The 18,439-nt window shown below is 46.5% G+C and overlaps 1 protein-coding gene across 1 annotated transcript in view; it reads right to left on the bottom strand.

Moving 5' to 3' along the window:
• Positions 1–18,439, bottom strand: part of LOC137439236 (uncharacterized) — a 91,016-nt gene that overhangs the window by 11,024 nt on the left and 61,553 nt on the right. The gene's annotated exons all lie outside the window — the stretch shown is intronic.

Below are 18,439 nucleotides of genomic sequence, written 5' to 3'. Positions count from 1 at the left end.
TGTTCATTTCCTTTCTTGTTGTATGTACACTGTTGCTTTACTATCAGTACATTGCCTTTTTATACTCTGTAACCTTGCTATTCCACGAGTTTATGTATATTTGTAAATATGAGAAAAATTACACGTAGTTGATAAAAAAAGATGTACCCAACCAAAAAATAGTAACTACAAAAACAGTACGCAACCCTCGACCCTGATTTTGCAACTGGACCTGAAGGCATCTGCTCACGAGTCCTAAAAATTTGCTCTGCTGCTCTTGCACATACTCTTTCTACTCTGTTCACCCAATTATTTGCTCTCAGTCATCTTCCATCTGCTTGGATATCTGCCAACATTACCACATTGCATAAACAAGGTGCAAAAGCGGCTCCCCTAAATTATAAACCCCATCAGCTTATTTCCAACCATCAGCAAGGTCATGGGATCCATAATCGCAGTCACAATTGGCATCAAATCTTTCCTTTTCTCTGATGTCCTCATCTCAGATCATCAATATGGATTCCGATCTGGTCACTCCATCTTGGACCTGCTGCTTATGCTCTCCCAATAATGGATTGAGGCCATCTCTCTAGACCCTGAGATAATGGCCGTCTCTTTGAACATATCTTCAGCTTTCGATACAGTCTGCCACCCCACCTTACTCTTCAAACTCTCTACGTATGACTATGACATGCAAAGCCAACACCACTAATGGCTTCCTGACTTTCACTACTCATACAAATCAGCATGCACTTGTGATATATCAAGATGTAGACGAAACGTACACTATTGGGAATACACACCAGCGAAATTCAGTCGAACCATTCACTACTGCATTGCCGGGATGTCACAAAACTGAAAACCAGAACAGTATTTGCACATGTGCCTGAAGGCAGTAGACCGACGATGCCAAGTTAAGAGGAAAAGCGCCATCACTGGATAGACTGTCCTCAGGTGCCTCGGGATTATACTGCCCCATTGACACATATGCAACCACTCATCCATCAAGAACCTAGTCATCCAAGTGTTTGGGGCGTGAATGTAGACGTCCTGACTTCCTAATACGAGGTGACGCAGTTGCCGTGCTGTAAACACCACGGCGTTGGACTTGGGAATCACGGGATGGTTGAAACATAAAGGGTAGAACCGCAGGAGGACTTGGGGGCAGAACACGTTCAGCTGGAGTCGACAGAATGGGAGGTATGTGAGGTGGATCGGGGGGGAGCAATAGGTGGCCTATCTGAGTCGTCTTCATAACCGAGAGAATCATCACAGGAATCTCTGTGCGGATGCGGGATGGTATGTGTTGTCCACGTGGGTACCATGTAACATTCAGATTGTACTCGTAGTACACGATACGACGAACTTGCGGATGTCGCAACAGTTCCCATCCACAGACACAACCAGGTAACGTTCCCGTGCTTGAGACTTGGATCCATCTGAATGTAAGTACACCAGGTCTCCAACATGAACTGTCGGAGTAGCAGAGCATTTTGTTGATGGGGACTTGGACTTCTCGCTATAAATATGGTTCCAGGAGCATTAGGCATGCTGCTCTCGGATAAGGTTCTGATCCAAGATCGGAATCTGGTGGTTAGTGAACTGGTCACATTGTGTCCACATTTCCCATGCAGACATGCCGTGAGAACCGATACATGAATTTAATCAGGCAGTAGCTGTGGAAAGCTGACGAGGTGACACTGGACCTCATAAAGGGTCTTGGTGTAGTAATGCAGCTTCTAATTTCTGAATGGCTTTCTCGGCAACAGGGTTATTGTTGGGGTTTTTGATGCGACCAAGCTCGAAGGAGATTCGGTGATCTTGTAGGAGCTTGTCATCAGTGAGAGAACTGAATGCAAAGGCTTGATCAGTCTGGATGACAGCAGGTGGCCCCTCCATCGGATGAAGTTCACTGATGAGTCCGAGCAGGAAGTCACGTAGGGTGTCATGGTGTTCGTCATAAATGAGAGAGGAACGGGTGTATGAAGTAATGCACTCACACAAGACCAAGATCAGTTGACACCCACGCTTTACGACATCTGCTGCAAAAGTCACATCAACTGTTTTGGGAGGATCATCAGACGGTTGAAGAATGGCGCGCGGAGTGATTTTTCGCAGGGAACCATAGTGGTGGCAACTGGTAGTTACATGGTTGATGGACCTATCCATGTCAAGAGCAAAGAAGTGGCAATGCATCACTTGCTTAAGTTGGTGGCAAGACGGGTGATCAAGCTTGATGTAGAGAGCTGTGACAAGGCCGTCCAGGACTAGGCGAGGAATAACGATGCGTTCACGGGAAGGTTGGAAGGGGTCGTGATATCGGACAACCAATAACCCGTCTTTTGAGATAGTAACTGAAATCAAGAACCTTTTCACATCTTTAATATTGGTCAGCTTTTTCGATGGTCGGGTACCTTGATTGAGATGGGCATGTGTTCTGCGTAAATCTGCGCACTCAGACTGTAGGGCTAGCCAGGCATAACGGTTTGTAAACGTTAATTTGGAGTAACTGACTCCGCAGTTTGTAAACGTTAATTTGGGTACCTCTCTCACCAGCCATGGCTCCTCAGCAAAGGACTTCTGCGACTCACTGGGACTGACACAATCTGTCAATTTCCCGACCCGGATCTCAGTCAACGGAACATCTTCTCTTCTGGACTTGGTTATGACTAACTTCCCTGAAAATGTCTGCTGCTCTTCTTCTGCTGCGATCGGATCATCTGATCATGTCCTTGTTAAAGTGGACATCTCTCTGACCATCCTCAGGGAGCCTGCTCAGCGTCGACGAGTCTGGCATTTCACTCAGGCCAACTGGCACGGTCTTCAAGCAGCCATCAATCATCTGGACTGGTCTCCCATCTCTACCACCTCTGACATCAACTCATCCTGGGAATTCTTCCAAAGTAAATTGCTCTCTCTCATGCACAGATTTATCCCATCTCGTCTTCAGTTGTCATACCCTTCCTCCCGTCCATGGTACACGGAATCTTGTGGTGAGGCTGTTGCCCAGAAACAACTTGCCTTCGTCTCCTGGAAAGCAAATCCAACGGAAGGAAATCTCATTTCCTTTCACAAAGCCCGAAACAAGTGTGTGTCCACCCTCAGGAGAGCCAGGAAACAATATCTCTCCGTTCTCAAGACCGAACTCTCTTATCTGTCTCCCTCTTCCAAATCCTGGTGGCGTCTGGTCAAATCCGTTTCTGGTGTTTGTTCCCCCTCCATCCCCTCCCTTACCTCAAATGGCTACACAGCTGACTCCGCACGTGAAAAAGCTGAATGCCTCAACTCTGTGTTTGCCTCTAAATCTTGTGTCCCAAACCCATCCCTCTCTGTACCCACCATACCCAGTCGTACCCTGCTGCTCCTGGACTCCGTGTCCTTTCCTCCTGACAAGGTGGAAAAGTTTCTGTCAACCCTCGACTCTGATTCTGCAACTGGACCCGACGGCATCAGCCCACGGGTCCTAAAATCCTGCTCTGCTGCTCTATCTCACCCTCTCTCTGTTCTCTTCACCCTCTCTTTTGCTCAAGGTCAACTGCCATCTGCTTGGAAATCAGCCAACATCACCGCTTTGCACAAAAAAGGTGCAAAAACAGATCCTAGCAACTACAGACCAATCAGCCTTCTCCCAATTATCAGCAAAGTCATGGAATCCATCATTGCTTCGGATATGAAATCTTTCCTCTTCTCCAATGGCTTGATCTCTGATCATCAATTTGGTTTCAGACCAGGTCACTCTACTCTGGACATACTGCTTCTGCTGTCTCAACAATGGATGGAGGTCCTCAATGCCAAACAGGAAATTAGAGCTGTCTCCCTCGACATATCACGTGCCTTCGACACGGTCTGGCACCCCGCTCTGCTCACCAAACTCTCCTCCTTTGGTATCCATGGAAATCTCCACGCATGGCTGGCGGACTTCCTCTCTAGTCGTCGTCAACGTGTGGCCCTGAATGGGTTTCTCTCATCTCCTCTTCCTGTTCAGGCTGGAGTTCCCCAAGGCAGTGTTCTGGGCCCCGTGCTTTTTCTGGTCTTCATCAATGATCTCTCTGACTCTCTCAAAAATCCTCTCTATCTCTTTGCTGATGACTCCACTCTCTGCCGCTCCATTCCTCTTCCCTCAGATCGGCAGTCTGCTGCCTCCTCACTCTCTGAAGACCTGGACAAAATCACAGACTGGTCAAACAAGTGGAACATCTATCTATAATTCCAGTAATCTCTGTGTGTTTGTTTGTTTGTCTGTGACCGCTGTTTCTCGACAACCACGGGTCCGATATACTTTAAACTTGCCAGGTATATTGCTGGGGACCCGAGGATGTGCCTTTTCAAGGTTTCATATTAATCGGACAATTACTTACCGAGCTATGTCCAAAAAACGATTCAACCAATCAGAGAGCAGCGAGCTATCGCGTGTGCCGAACGTGGCGAACACACTCTGCCTCGGATGGCACATTTGAGAGCGTATTCATTTATTTCCCGTCGGCAAACTATGTTGGCGCTATGTTGGCGTTAAACGATGTTTTAAAACTAATTAAAACCCCGGGGGGATTGTCACTGTACTCGCAAGCCGTTCGCCGTTCGCTTTGGCGTTGCGAATGGACCAAAACATTTCATGGACCAAACCATTTCATGTAAAGCGTTCGCCGTTCGCTTTGGCGTTGCGAATGGACCAAAACATTTCATGGACCAAACCATTTCATGTAAATAGAGGGGGGGATATAATTTTAGATATAGATATAGTACGGGCATGCCCTAGTGTCTTTCAATCCTGACAAATCTCACACTCTTACTATGTCTCTCCGAAAAGATCGACTGGACAACCCTCCCATCTACTTTCTCAACAATCCTCTCCAAGAAGTTCTGTCGCTCAAGATTTTGGGTCTCACTATCTGCCATGATCTTTCTTGGGAAAAACACATTTCCAAGCTGGCCTCCAAAGCCAGTCGCCGACTGGGCATCCTCCGTTGTGCGAAGTCCTTCCTCGGCACACCTGAGCTCCTCACCACATACAAGGCTTTCATCCGCAGCTCAATGGAATACTGTTCTCCCCTATGGGCCGGTGCTCCTGCCTCACACCTAGCTCGGCTTCACGCTGTTGAAACCAAAGCTTTCAGAATTATTGGAATCTCCCGCGATGAAGCTATCTCTGAGGGCCTTTCACTCACTCACCGCAGGCAGGTAGGTGGTCTTTCTGTCTTCTACCGACTCCTCTCCGGCCTTGCACCCCCAGCTCTCTCTGTGCTCTGTCCCCCAAATATTCCTACAGGTCGCACAAGATCTGCCAGCAACCCTCTGATGGTTAAACTGCCGAAATCTCGGCTCTCCGCTCACCTTCACTCTTTCATTCCTCTTTTCTCCCGCCTCTGGAACAAACTCCCTCACTCCCTTCAATCCCACTCCTCCCTCCGGGTCTTTAAAACAGCTGTTCACCACCATCTCTTATCTTCCCCCATCCAAACCTTGATCTTTTCTACCCCCGCTAATTCACCCCAGATCCACCTTGTTTGAAATTCCAACTTCTTTCCTGGAAGTCCTGGCAGTGTCCATATGTTTTATACCTCTCCCACTGCCCCCTTCCCACGCCCCCCCCCCCCCCCCCAAAGCCCTCGCCCTCTCTCAGATCTCTCGATGTCTCCATGTCTCTCGGTCCCTGCTCTCAAATGTTGTGTTTGTGTCCTTCCCCCTCTCTCCCCATCTTGTCTACCGCTCCCTATGTTATATGTTTTATGTGTCGGTTTGTCTTTCTGTGTGATTAATGTTCGCTCTTTCACGAGCCTCGATCTTGTATACAAAAAAAAATAAAAAAATAAAAATAAAAAAAACTGGTGATGATGTCTTGGATGGAGGAATGACGTATAATACAGTTTTCTGTCCACTCTACAAATGAGCAAATTTGGCAATGGACATTGTCACAATCAAGGTCACTCTGGCTGGCGAAATCTGAGGGTACATTAGCGGAGCCCGTGAGATGGCGGATTGAGGCCTGGAACCGGCTGACCGTCGACAGAAAGGTTGAAACGCGGGGACAAGCCGAAAACTCTCCTCAGCATAGCTTTTCATAGGCTTGTACACATGGCTTACTATCAGTCAGTATGCAAGCTTTATGATTGGATTGAAAGATGAATGCTCCAAAGTGTTTCGTAGCCATAGTGATTGAGAGTGCTTCAATTTCGCAGGGAAGCCAAGTGACCTGGTATCCTCACAACTTAGCGCTAAAAAACCAGCAAGTCAATGGGTCACATCGTAGCTCCTATGCCATTTTTCTTCACTGAACCATCAGTGATAATCCACAATTGGTCTTCAGGGCATGGAAGGATAATGGTTCTGTTTGAAGAAAGGGCTTTCTGGGCAGTGCGGAATGCTTCGATGAGGTCGGAGGTCCAAGCGATTTTCTCTTGGGATAGGCGGCCAGCCACAGCGTCATCTAATGGCGAGAGTAAGCTTGATCAGCCAGAGATAACATGAGCTAGGACTTTGAAAGCGCCAATAAAGGATCGAAGGCCGGAGACCTTTTGGGGGGTGGGGGGGGGGAGGGGCACACATGGATAATGTGGAGATGCGATGGGGGCTGGCTGATATAGTGCCTTGATGCCACACCAGGATAGTGATGGAAGATGGGCCAATGACAGTATTGGATGCTGACAGATTTAAGCGGTTGGCTTGGAGCGCGTAAAGCAGTCGTTTCCAGTTGATTAACAGTTAGTCTATGCTTGCTCCACCACAATAGAGATCATCAGCGAGTTTGGCCACAACACACTCCTCCACTATGTATCCAAGGATGCGACATGTTAGTTATTCTAGTGCCGTTTCAGAGCTAGGCATACCAATGGCGGATCGGGCGTAGACCCTAACACCACAAAATGGAGTCGCAACACCGCAGTACTTCATTGACTCTTTAGATAGTGGGATTTGATAAAAGGCATTAGTCAAGTCAGAAGTGATAATGTGCTTCCATTTCCAGATTTGTCGAAGAGTGGAATCAACGTTGGGCATCAAGGAAGGCTGGGATTTGCTATCTCGGCCAACATCGGCAAATGCAGTAACCAGTCGGAACCCGCCACTGGACCTTTTCACCAAGAAAGAGAGGTTGAGGTACTCGACGTTGACTCCTGCATCTTCCGGTTTAGCAAAGACACCCATATCTTCTAGTTCATCAAACTTGCGTTGTAGTTATGAGGTTGCTGTGAGAGTATAAAGGTAGGCGACCCTTACATTGAGGGGAAGGGACAGGACCCATGTTAACTACCGAATGGAATGAACCAGACGCACCATTGTACTCTTAGGGCCTGGGGTCGAAGACATCGTCATACTCTTGAACAAGGGCCTGAAATTTACGTCTAATATCAAGGGGAAAGGAATTGTCCGGGTTGAGTGTGCCACTGGCAGAATAAAGGCTTGGGGCAGTTTTTTGGGGGGTTTGGGTTGAATCTTAGTGGATGAGTGGTACTAGTCTCACCGGTGATGTTTGAAGGCATGAAGATGGGACGGATTTGACAAAAGTGTTCATGTGATCTAACAATTTGATGATCATATTTGATGAACTAACAATTTGATGAACTCGATACGAGACTTGGGGAAGGCCATATTTCGGTCGAAGGACGATGAGCCTGTTAGTCACTGCGAGGTTCAAGGGCGTATGTACAACAAACAACAACAACAACATGCATTTTAAGGCCATTTTCCCTGCTAGAGCGGGGGTTAGCCTTGCGGTCCCCATGACAATCTTCTCCATTTTGCCCTATTTTCTGCATCTCTCCTTGTTAACCCCCTTGCCCGCATTTCTTCTTCCACCATCTTTAGCCAAGTCTTTCTCGGTCTTCCCCGTCCTCTACTTCCTTCTACATTCATTTCCATCACTCTTCTCAACCAGTCACTTTCATCCTTCCTCAACACATGACCAAACCATCTCAACCTGTTCCTCTTCACAGCATCAATCACAGGCTCTATTCCCATCATCTTTCGCAATTCATCATTTGTCTTCCTCTATCTCAACGATACTCCGCACATCCACTGAACCATTCGCATTTCCACCCTTTCCAGCCTTCGTTGCTGCTCTACGTTAATTACCCATGTCTCGCTCCCATAAATCATAACACTTCTCACACATGCAGCATACACCTTTCCCTTCAGCTTCAACGACACTCCCCTCCTCATCAGCACGCCACTCAGTTCACGAATCGTCTTCCATGCACATCTCACTCTTGCAACCGTTGCCGAGTCTGATCCACCTTCTCCATTCAGCATGTCTCCGAGGTAGCAAAATGTTTTCACACCTTCCAGCTTCACGCCGTCTCCAAGATCCAACTCAACATTTCCTCCATCTGCAGCTCCCTCTGTGCACACCTTACATTTGAATGTAGCTGCCACACTGGTTAATGACCCTCTCAGACCACTACATTTTTGATGAACCCACACAGCGCACATTGTACATTGAATGGAGTTCACTCCGACACCCTTCCTGCACACAGCACATGACCACTTCCCAGTTCTTTCCACCTCACCACATGCTTTACCACTTGCCATCACCTTCGTCTTTCCTATATTCACCTTCAGACCTTTTGTCTCCATGCATTCCTTCTACTTGTTCATCTTTTCCTTCAGTCCATCCATACTTTCCGCAATCAACACCAGATCATCTGCATACAACAACTCCTACGGTAAACCCTCCTTTACGTTCTGAGCCAGCACCTCCATCACAGCTACAAATAGTAGTGGACTTAGTACCGACCCCTGATGCACTCCCACCTTCACCTCAAACTCACCACTGTTCCTGTCCTTCGTCCTTACAGCTGTGCGCGCTCTTTTGTACATTGCCATCACTACTCTGATCAACCATTCCTCCACTCCTAACTTCCTCAATGCCCATGTCAATACTTCGCGTGGAACCCTATCGAATGCTTTCTCCAGATCAACAAACCCAAGAAAGAACTTCTTCCTCTTCTCCATGTACTTCTCCTGCAACTCCCTCACAATAAAGAGCGCGTCTGTCGTTCCTCTTCCTGGCATAAATCCAAAACTGCATTTCGTCGATCTTCACCTTCTTCCTTATCCTCCTCTCCAACACCCTTTCCAATACCTTCATTCCATGCTCGAATAACTTTATCGCTCGGTACGAGCCACACTCCAGAGGGTCACCTTTCCCCTTGTATAGAGGGACGAGGGTACTCAGTTCCCAAACCACTGGAATGCGCCCTTCTATCACCACCAGATTACAGATCTCTGTCATTCTCGTCACACCCCAACTTCCTGCTGCCTTCAACATATCTCCCACAACTCCCGTCGGCCCTCCCGCTTTTCTTCTCTTCATTGCTTTTATCGCTTCCTCAACTTCCTTCTCAGTTATCTTCTCTGCCGGTCCTAAAACTGGGTTACTCTCTATGTTGCCATCCCATTCATTCTCTGTATTCAACAGCATTTCCATATATCTTTTCCATCTTCCTTTAATTCCATCTGGGTCCACAACAATTTGTCACACTTCATCCTTCAAGCAGCTCACCCCCATCACATCACACCTCTCTTTCGCTATCTGCTTTGCAATCTTGAATACCGCTCTCTGACCCTCTTCCGAATCCAAGCTTTCTCCGAACATTTTCCTACATGCCTCCTGCGCCTTTGCTACCTCTTTCTTTGCAGCCTTCTTGGCTGCCTTATAACTTTCATGCTCTGCTTTTTGTACTCCCGTACACTTCGCCTTCTGCCACTCCTTGAACTTATTCCTCTTCTCGCCAATACTCTTTCCAACTTCCTCATCCCACCACCATGTTTCCGAGTTATGTCGAATCAGACAAATTGTCAGGGAGGTTTAGCTCGATGTACTCACCGGGCCATACAGTTGTAGTTCGTGGAGGGGCACGGAGCAAATGGGCATGCCGGACTGCATAGTGAGTGGGAGAGAAATCAGATGAACCGTGTCAGTATATTGACCCATCATTGAGGAATATGTGTCGTTTAGGTGGATGAACAGAAATGTCATTCTGGATGAACAGAAATGTCATTCAGCTCCATGAAAGGTGTGCCTGCCAAGACATCAACGTCCAGGTTTTCAATAACAAGTCCTTTTAAGGTAAACTGTCAGTCGTCACGGGTCATGATAAAACTGACTTCACCAAGTACTGTGAGTGGGGAGGAGCCATCAGCCTGGTGAGCTGACAGAACTCTTTCCCATGGGTCGACCTAGACGTTTGGCAATCGGTAGGCTCATCATGTTTCCAGTGGCACCACTGTCAATTATGGCACGGATAGTGTGGTGATGGTAAAATGTGTCCAGGTAAGGTGACTGGCGTACTTGAATTCTATACGCAGGGGTGGAGGACTTGTCAGAGTCATCTGGAGAGTCGATGGTGGGGTCTGCCACTTCCTCATCATCGTCAGAGGGGTCCAAGATGTTAGATATCTGCCTCGCTGTGGCCATATATTTACGATCTTGTTCTGGGATGTAGCTACACTCACTGAAATAATAGCAGTCCACACGCCCCGCTTAGTGACATAATGGGCAGGATTTTTGGCAGCACTGGGAAGGTTTGTATCTTCGTTTAGGAGTAGATGTTACAGGTGGAAAGACAGGTCTCTTTTGACTTTTAGAAAAACCCGGGCCCGCATGACTTGCATCTTCACCGGAACGTTATTTCATCTAACAAGGATGGTAGGACCAGAGAGATTTCCAGTTAGATGGACGCCAATGTATGAGAACGTAGTTCAGTACCATAACGTTGTTTGACTATTTTCGGTGGCATCGGGTGGATTATTTGAAGCCAGTTGAGGACGACGACATTTTCGAGGGATGGAGTTAGCTCCTCGTCATCTGCAGGAACTTCACCATGGTGCGAGATGCCTCCATCATGGCGTAACAGATTGTCGTCGATAAAAGCTGCCAAGCGCTGGTGCAGGTCTTCTGGGCGTCTTCTAGTTCTAAACGGATATCAGACAAATCTAGGAAATGTGCGCCGGTCAACTGAAAAACGAAATGCAGGCGGATGACTTGCCATATATGACCTAAGGAGATAGAATCATGGACGATTGTGTTGCGTGCAATGACTGGGCAATAATTGGCTGTTTAACCAAGCATCATCTCCAATGGGTTGACTTTTAGCTGAGCTGTGCGGAGATTGCCTTGATTAATATCTTCACCATCGTCGGTGAAGCCCTGGAGAGGTGTTGTTCTCGTTTTCTTGAGCCATTGTGAGCCAGTCACAAGAAAGGGGGAGAAACTCAGGTCTGGCGATAACGTGTAATGGAGATTTTGTTTCCAGTTTTCAAAAGAATTAATCGTCTCTGATTTAGTAAGGCACCATTGTTTGGGAGCCCGATTTGAGTTTGCCATCGTCGTAGGTGTAGATGAAAACGTTACTCACAGAAACCGTGTCGATGGCTGTGTTACTCAGGTTGTAAGCACCCAGGTGGTCCGTCACAGGTTGGGATGAAGAAGAAGCACGAGTTATTTGGCTGCAGCAGGTTTCGTTGGCTGAAAGGCTGGACGATGGGTCACAAACTGCTAAAAAAAAACTTGGAATATATTTTTCAATCCTGACAAATCTCTATCTTCTCTGCCTGTCTTCTTCTCCTCCCCTCTCTCCCTCCCCCCCACCGCCACCGCCACCGCCATATCTCTCTATCTCTCTCTATCTCTCTCTCTCTCTCTCTCTCTCTCTCTCTCTCTCTCTCTCTCTCTCTCTCTCTCTCTTGCGCCACCTATCGGCTGTCGGTGCGTTAGGTGTGGCGTCATGGCGGCTGTGAGCAACTGCTCTGTGCTTTGGTGAGGCCGTTGCGTTTTTCCCCTCCCCTCCCCTGCCCCCCTCCCTCTCCTTCTCCATCCTGTGTGCTTCGGCATTGTGTTTTCATCCGTTCTGCACCCTTGTCTTCGAGAGAGAGAGGATTGAGAGCGGGCCCTTGTTGGGTGCGGCCTACTGGCTTTGACGGCGCTTTGTAAGCCATTTTTGTGCTTAGAACGCACGTTTTTTATTTACTTTAGCTCGATTATTTAGGTTTGATACCCTCTTGTCCGGTCCGGACAAGGGGGGGGGGGGGGGAATTTGATCTGTTTGTTGGTGTTCGACAAACATTGGGTTCTCTCGGTTCTTGGCTACGAACTTTTGTTTGGTCGAGTTAGAATGGCGGGCGAACGTTTCCGCATTGATACGTACGAATCGCTAACTCGTAAACACGGACTAGCTTGTGTTCCTCCCAACGAGGTGGAAATTAACGATGTGCTTTCCGCCATTGGAAACATCGTTGGTGCACACAGTGTTCGCGCTGCCTCTCGTATGAATAAGAAATTTGTCGTTTTTTTGTCCGAGGAGCACATGGTAGCGAGTGTAGTCGAACAAGGCTTGTTCATTGAACCGAACACGTTCCTCTCTGTGTTCGCTTTACAAGCCCCGACGGTAAAGATTAACATCAGTAATATCCCGCCATTTATTAGAAATGAGGAGTTACGTGAACAATTAAACAAGTTCGGTAAGGTCGTATCGAGGATTTCGATGGTGCCGATGCGAAATGTTTGCGATCGATTCAAACATGTCATGTCCTTTAAAAGAGTGGTGTACATGATACTGCCTGCAAATGTAAAAACGCTCAATGTCGTGTTGAGTGTGAAAATCAACGGCTTTGAATACAAAATGTATGCCTCCTCGGAGGCTATGACGTGTTTCGAGTGTGGGGCTTACGGGCATGTGAGGAGTGCCTGTCCCAATGCGGTTAAACCGCAGGAACGCGGAGGATTGGTGAGGAGCGACTCCTCTTCACCGCACCATGAAGGGGAGGAGGCGGATCGAGTGGTAAATCCACCCACCGCACCGACTGCGGTGAGTGAAGCGCCAGACCCATCCCCCCCGACCGGGGGGGTGGGGGAGGGAATGATAGACTTAGAACGTGAGGTGACTAACCCTGCCCCTCCACTTAAGGTGGGAATAAAAGTGGTTGAACCCTCTCTCATTTCGTCCACGGTACACGACAGTGCGGACGATACCATGGAAGTATCCGTAGTGGACACCAGGAAAAAAGGTCAGAAGCGTTCAAGTGATGAATCCTGTGATTCCGAAGAAAAACAAAATAAGATTCAGATCGTGTCAGGTTCGCAGGACCTCCAGGGTGAGGCCGACACCGGAAACTCCTTGGCGGTAATGGAGATGGTACAGGAAGTGTGTGTACATGAGGAAGATTCGCTGGCACCACTTGCTGAGATTGAGTATGACCCGGAAAATAGTCGATCCTCTCAGGATGTGGTAAGTCCTTGTCCTGATAACCAAACTCGCTCAGACGAGGTAGCAGCTGGATCTGCTAGTGAGGAAAAAATAGATAAAGGGGAAAGTCCTTGCGACTGTGAGGATAACGTTAACCCTTCCCTGACAGATAAAAATGAAAGGGATGATGAGGTGGGGGACATACTTATAGCCACAGAGGATATGGTAAATTTGGAAGGGTCTGCAAAGAGTGTGGAGGTCCTTGACCCTGTAGAATTGCTGTTTCCAAAACTAAGTGTTCAACAAATAGTAGGAAAAGGTGCAGATCAAGACGAAGCACTTGATTCTGATGAAACCTCTTCTACTCCACTCTTTAGTGCTTCAAGTGCTCAAGAGAGTGAGGCGTGTGATGACAATACCATCACCATGGTTTCTCAAGAAAATGTTATCAAGTTCCTTGAAGAAACGTTCAGGAAAAGACATGTAAAAATCAAAGACTACTTTCCGAATCTGCATGATTTTATTTTGACTGCAAAGAACATGATTCGTGAACCTTATCAGGTTAACATGTCAGAACCTCAATTCCAGAGGCTAAGAAAATGTGTAACTCGAGCGGGCAAGGAACTTTATGAATAGTTAACAGAGTGGAGATAAAAGTAGCATCCTTAAACATCAACGGTGGTCGCAGTTGTGTGCGTCGCCTCCAGGTGTTTCAAATGTTTCAGAATGAAAAAATTGATGTGCTGATGTTACAAGAGACGCATGCAAATCAGTCTTCTGAGGTTGAGTGGCGTAAAATCTTTAAAGGTTGTCAATTTTTCTCCAGTGCTTTTGTTGATGCCAAGGCTGGTGTTGCAGTAGTCTTACATCCTAGACTCCAGCCGTTGGAGATCAGATGTAGAGAAATTTGCAAGGGCCATTTACTATCTGTGGAGTTTGTCAGCGGTAACCAAAAGATTTGCACGACTAATGTATACTGCCCTAGTGCGAACTCTGCAAGAAGTGCTTTTCTTCACAAGTTAGCAGGTTTTTTAGGCACTATTGACCTGTCCATGTTGGTTTGCTTGGGGGGAGACTACAACTGTACCCTCAACCCACAACTTGATAGAAACACTCCTGAGCCTCATCCACCGAGTGCAAGGCCTTTGGCACAGCTCATTAAAAAATTTCAACTTGTGGATGTGTGGCGGGTACAGAACCCTAATATCCGGCAGTACACGTGGGTTTGTGCCGCAAGAAATCTTTTGACAATGGCTCGTTTGGATAGAATTTATGTTAACCATGATAAGGTAAATCTTGTCAAGAATTCATATATAAGGCCATCTGGTTTTTCTGATCATCACATGGTTGTTGTTGTATGTGGCCTACCTCATCACGTGTGTAGAAGTGCATATTGGACTTTCAATGTCAAACTTTTACAAAGTGAGCATTTCAAAGAAGCATTCAGAATGGTATGGAAGGAATGTGAAATGCAAAAGTTTTCCTACCTAAATTTAAGGCAATGGTGGGATTGCACAAAATCCCAAATTAAGTGTTTTTGCCAGCAATACTGTCGTTATAATACCTGTAACACACTCGGTGTGATAACTGCCTTAAAAAACGATATACTTTATTGTGAGCAGAAATCTGGAATGTCCAATGAAAATGTCCAGCAGTTGTCAGAGAAAAGAACACTACTGGCTGAAATGGTGAGAGAGCGTGCATCTGGTGCTTTCGTCCGACTGCGAATGGACAATATCCAACTTGACAAACCAAACAAAGACTTTTTCAACCTGGAAAAGACAGCCAAGACCCCTCAACAAATTCACGCTTTGCGCTCTTCTGCCGGTGCGCTTCTGTCTTCTCAAAGTGACATCAAAGATGAATTACGAAACTTTTATTCAAAGCTGTTTGCCTTGAGAACTGTGAACCAGGAAAACAGAAATGAGATGTTTGAACTGCTCCCATCTTTGTCTGAAGACCAGCGACAACAACTGGAGCCTGGCATCTCTCTCGGAGAACTTACTGTTGCTCTTAAAGGAATTCAAGATGGGAAAGCCCCTGGACTTGACGGCCTCCCAGTTGAATTTTACAAGGCCTTTTGGGACATTCTAGGCCCTACTCTACTTGACATCTTTCATGATAGCCTTGAACAAGGTGAATTGCCACTAAGTTGCCGGAGGTCAGTTTTGTGTCTCCTTCCAAAAAAAGGGAACTTGCAAGACGCCACAAATTGGCGGCCTGTGTCACTCCTAAATACGGACTATAAAATATTGTCGAAGGCGCTCGCGATACGTCTAAAGGAAGTCATCCCCCTTTTGATTGATATTGATCAGTCTTATTGTGTTCCTGAGCGTTCTATTTACGATAACATTTTTTTGGTGAGAGACTTGATCAGTCTCGGTCGTACTACATCTCATGGTTTTGGTTTGGTTCTTTTAGATCAAGAAAAAGCTTTTGACAGTGTTGACCATTCTTTTTTGTTTGCTGTACTACAGAGAGCTGGTTTTGGACAATATTTTGTTTCCTATGTTAAGTTGTTGTATGAAAATGCATCCTGTCTGTTGAAGGTAAACAACAGCTTATGTTGCCCTTTTCCCTTTCAGCGAGGCATCCGTCAGGGCTGCCCGCTTTCAGGAATGCTATACAGTCTCTCGGTCGAACCTTTACTAGCTTTGCTCCGAAACTCAGTGGAAGGAGTCTCCTTAACAAAAAACCACAAAATGGTTACTTCAGCTTATGCGGATGACATTTGTGTTGCTGTTTCCAGCCAAAATGATGTGGGTGAGGTCTTTCGATGTCTGTCCCAGTTTGAGCTCGCCTCCACGGCAAAAGTAAATTGGAACAAAAGTGTTGCCTTATGGGTGGGCCCCAGTCCACCTTCCTCAGCTCTGCCTGTGTTACCAGGAGGAATGCAGTGGAACAAAGAGGGGTTTAAATATTTAGGGTTATTTCTCGGAGTCCAAGCATATGAACAAAAAAATTGGGAGGGTTTCTTGGAAAGAATTAAGCAGAAACTGGCTAGATGGAAACGGTTGCACCACCTTCTATCGCTTAAGGCAAGGGTGACAATAATAAATAACCTGGTGGTTCCTTTTATTTGGCATAAAGTTATCCCCCTCCAACCTCCGAGATACTTGGTCACAGGCATTCAGAGGGTTCTAACTCAGTTTTTCTGGGGAGGCCACCATTGGCTTGGACCAGACACGGTGTGCAGACCCCGAAATGCAGGTGGCCAAAGCTTGATACATGTTCCGAGTCGGATAATGGCTTTCCGCATGTGGACGATAAAGCGTTTATTGTATGGTGAGTGTGTCCCGTGGCGGCCTCTCACAAACGCTTGGCTGCAGGAAGCAGATGGGTTGAAGTATGACCGAGAGCTCTTCCTCATGGACCTGCAGCATGTCAACACGACTCTGCTCCCCGAGTTTCATCAGAGCCTTCTGAATGCCTGGCAAGTCCTTGGAATACAACGATTAGAGGTGTCCTACGATGCAAAAAAATATATGCATGAGCCATTGGTTCTGAATCCTTTATTCCCTGAAATTTCAACCTCCAGGTCATTTATGCATTGCTTCACCTGTAATCGAATAAACAGAGTGCGAGACCTGATGAAGCCTTCCCTAAATGGATGGTTATCCACCGGTTCTCTCACATCAAAAGTGGGGGTTCGGTCATCTAGAATGGTGGACAAAGTTTTGAGAGTTGTGATTAAAACTTTCAGGGAATTAAATATCGGGTGGACTGGGGCAGATGAAGTGGTGGACTCTCGTCTCTATTTCCCCGAGCTCCAAGTCACCTCAAAAAAACAACAGGGTGTCTTCTCAAAGTCAGATGGTTGCGGTGTGTTCCATGTGATGGGAAAAAAAGTTATTTATGGGATATGCCAAGAGGTGCTTATACCGGGTTTCACAAAACCTTTAAAAAATCGGTGGGATGAGATCATTCCGGCTAATTCGTTCCTATCTCCAGTGTGGAAAGAGATGTATAGGTCTCCAACCTTAGGTCGAACCGGAGACTTAAATTGGAGACTAGTTCATCAGGCCCTGGTCACCAAATACTTACTTAATAAGTTTGATCCTTCTGTACTGAATGTTTGTCCTTTTTGTGAAGAGGCTGAAAATGTGACCCATGCTTTTGTGAAATGTAAGAGATTGGTACCCCTTTTTTGTTTCCTCCAACAGCTCTTTTATAAATTTCAGTTTGTTTTTTCTGTTGCAATTTTTGTGTATGGCATTGAAAGGAGCACCAAGAACAAGACAGCGGTCCCTTTCTTGAATTTTCTGTGCGGAATTGCTAAACTCGCAATATATAAAACTAGAAAGATCAAATTGAGTGGCAGAGATGAAAATGTGCTGTTTTGCTTCAAAGGAATAGTGTCGGCCCGGATAAGTTTCGGCAGTGTGAACGATGATTGTTTTACAGATGAGGTGTTGAGTTTGTTTTTGTAAATTATATTTACGCTCAATGTCCACATATACATGTATATACATTATTTTTGCTTGTACAATTTTCTTTTTCTTGTAAAAATTTTGCGGTGTTCTTCCATGTGTGTTTTGATACTTTTATAATAAAAGCACATAAAAGTCTCTCTCTCTCTGAGAGAGAGAAGAAATCGGATTTCGGATCGGAAATTTCGGATCGGATTTCGGATCGGAAGAAATCGGAAAAAAAGAAGAAATTTCGGATCGAAGAAAGCTTTGGCTGAACATTTTTCAGGAATCAACTGGCCAGGCCTGATGTTGGACTGAAGTTGATTTAGCCAAAAATTTAAAATATGTTCAGGGTGCAGCGATAACTCACATCTTTGCGATGGACACCATGGGATATTTAACGTCCATTGAGTGATGCTAGCAGATGTGACACCCGGCTCTCTCTCTCTCTCTCCATCAACGACATTTCTAAGCTGGCCTCCTTTCAAAACCGGTCAACAGCCAGGTCCACAGGTCCATCACCAATCCCCTTCTGTTGAAAAACCACCTTTAGAGGCCATTTTCCTCTGCAGAGCAGGGGTTGGCCTTTTTGGGGCACCGTGGTCCCCTTTTTGAAGCAATGTTTTATGGCCGGATGCCCTTTCTGCCACCAGCCCTGTTAGTCGCCTCTTGCGACACGCAGGGAATTACCAGTGAACTGGTACTCAATTTGCGGACCTCAGAAGGATGACAGGCTGAGTCAACCCACCTGGTGTTAATTCAGCGATCGACCGGGATTCGAACCCAGGATCCTAGGATCCCAAGCCGGCACCCTAACCGCTAACCCAACACCAGGTTAAACTCCTTCTTCTGTTGAAACTCTGAAAATCC

Source organism: Myxine glutinosa, chromosome 14 (assembly GCF_964187855.1).
Source record: "Myxine glutinosa chromosome 14, kmMyxGlut1.1, whole genome shotgun sequence".
NCBI lineage: Eukaryota > Metazoa > Chordata > Myxini > Myxiniformes > Myxinidae > Myxine > Myxine glutinosa.
Note: the sequence above shows the minus strand (reverse complement) of the source record. Positions and strands in the feature narration are given on the sequence as shown.